Below are 2,500 nucleotides of genomic sequence, written 5' to 3'. Positions count from 1 at the left end.
AGCCATGGTTCGTTGGATCGTACCTACTACACGGATAACTGTAGTAATTCTAGAGCTAATACGTGCCCCGTGTGCTTGATTCGTAAGATGATGGCCGCACTTATTAGATCATAAACCAACCGGGCTTGCCTGGTGTTTGTGGTGACTCTGGATAACTTTGTATGATCGCAGTCGGCCTTGTTGTCGGCGACGGATCCATGAAGTGTCTGCCCTATCAACTTACGATGGTAGGTGATATGCCTACCATGGTTATGACGGGTAACGGGGAATCAGGGTTCGATTCCGGAGAGGGAGCCTGAGAAACGGCTACCACATCCAAGGAAGGCAGCAGGCGCGCAACTTACCCACTCTCGGCGAGAGGAGGTAGTAAAGACAAATATCGATACAGAACTCTTTTGAGGTACTGTAATCGAAATGAGTGCATTATAAATCCTACAACAAGGATCTATTGGAGGGCAAGTCTGGTGCCAGCAGCCGCGGTAACTCCAGCTCCAATAGCATATATTAAAATTGCTGCAGTTAAAAAGCTCGTAGTTGGATCTGGGTTTGTGTTTGGAAACTGCTTGGCTTTGGTAGAGAGGTAACTCGAAGCCATGGTCGGTAGTATATCTGAACCGAATCTTCCAGCTGTGTCTACATAAGGCTTCGGCTTTGTGTAGATAGTGTCGTTGTGTGTGAGCTTCCTCACGGGGTTCTACCTTCGATACTATACACTGTAATGCCTTTAACCGGGTGTTTAGTGTGGACAGCACGTTTACTTTGAACAAATTTGAGTGCTCAAAGCAGGCCTTGTGCCTGAAAAGTCTTGCATGGAATAATAGAATAGGACTTCGGTCCTATTTTGTTGGTTTAATAGACCCGAAGTAATGATAAAAAGAGACAGACGGGGGCATTCGTATGGCAGCGCTAGAGGTGAAATTCATGGACCGTTGCCAGACGACCTAAAGCGAAAGCATCTGCCAAGGATGTTTTCATTTACCAGGAGCGAAAGTCAGAGGTTCGAAGACGATCAGATACCGTCCTAGTTCTGACCATAAACGGTGCCATCTGATGATCCGTGGGGCCTCCTTTTGTGAGCCCACGGGCAATCTCCGGGAAACCTGTAAGTCTATGGGTTCCGGGGAAAGTATGGTTGCAAAGCTGAAACTTAAAGGAATTGACGGAAGGGCACCACCAGGAGTGGAGCTTGCGGCTTAATTTGACTCAACACGGGAAAACTCACCCGGACCGGACACTATGAGGATAGACAGATTGATAGCTCTTTCTTGATTTGGTGGTTAGTGGTGCATGGCCGTTCTTAGTTCGTGGTATGAATTGTCTGGTTAATTCCGATAACGAACGAGATTCTAATCTGCTAAATAGGCCACGTGTAATTTTGTGTGGCGTCTTCGTTGATTGGCCTCGGCTGGTCTCGGAGTGCTATACGAGCATGTGGAACTTCTTAGAGAGATTGGTGAATATCCAAGTCACAAGAGAGAGAGCAATAACAGGTCTGTGATGCCCTTAGATGTTCGGGGCCGCACGCGTGCTACACTGACAGTGGTAGAGAGTTTGGTATTCCTCAGGCGAAAGCTGGGGGCAAACTTTTCAATTACTGTCGTGCCTGGGATCGGGGTTTGTAACTATCCCCCGTGAACCAGGAATTCCTAGTAAGCTCAATTCATCAGATTGAGCTGAATACGTCCCTGCCCTTTGTACACACCGCCCGTCGCTACTACCGATTGAATGGTTTAGCAAGGTCAATGGATCGGCTGCATTTCGGAGTAATCTGATTGCGGCTGAGAAGCTGGCCGAACTTGATCATTTAGAGGAAGTACAAGTCGTAACAAGGTTTCCGTAGGTGAACCTGCGGAAGGATCATTAAATATAGTTCTAACATGTGGTAGTATGGTCGAAAGCAAATGCGAACGAGATTCTATCAATAATTAAATAACGAACGAGATTCCTACGAGAGTGACTATGAGTTGAGTCAAAAATGGTGACAGGAGCAGAGGTGACAGAGTTTCACAAGATTCGGTTTGGCACCCGAACTGTGATCCTAATAATAAACACGGTGGTCAAGGAAGGTGGCCATGCAGTGTAAAGGACTCGTAAAAACTACGCTAATCAAGAAAAATTAGCGACTCATATGTCTGTTGATTTGTGTGAGTATTGTCTGTATAACCAGACTAGAGAGTGTCGAAAAACTCAAGAGGGTACGAACGAGATTCCTACTACTCGTATCAATTTTGCTTTCTCCATATCTATTCGCATACATCTGCCCTATAAAATCTGAGAGCTTGCTCTCCACTATCGTTCAGATAGTTGACTTCTTTATACCCAATGGTGTGGACTGATACTCTTTTCGAGATAAAATAGTAATGGCTATCTCGTTATGGTCTGAGTATCGGTTGGCTACGGCCACACACATTGTGGTACCGCTGTTACTAAAACACCCCCTTATTTATTCTACTTACTGTGGTTCCATTGAGAACCACTCTCTCTGCGCCGCCTTCTTCGG

The 2,500-nt window shown here is 46.0% G+C and overlaps 1 non-coding gene across 1 annotated transcript in view; it reads left to right on the top strand.

Annotated features, from left to right (window-relative positions):
• LOC147036209 (18S ribosomal RNA) overlaps nt 1-1,863 on the top strand; it is a 1,970-nt gene extending 107 nt beyond the window's left edge. Inside the window, exon 1 of the ribosomal RNA XR_015065280.1 lies at nt 1-1,863. This exon is cut by the window's left edge and continues 107 nt beyond it. This is a non-coding gene — a ribosomal RNA (18S ribosomal RNA).
• The last annotated feature ends 637 nt before the right edge of the window (nt 1,864-2,500 follow it).

The sequence above is a fragment of the Syngnathus leptorhynchus genome, unplaced genomic scaffold (genome assembly GCF_054491065.1).
Source record: "Syngnathus leptorhynchus isolate UIUO unplaced genomic scaffold, UIUO_Slep HiC_scaffold_763, whole genome shotgun sequence".
Lineage (NCBI taxonomy): Eukaryota > Metazoa > Chordata > Actinopteri > Syngnathiformes > Syngnathidae > Syngnathus > Syngnathus leptorhynchus.
The sequence above is the reverse complement of the archived record's forward strand: the minus strand, read 5'-3'. Positions and strand labels throughout refer to the sequence as shown.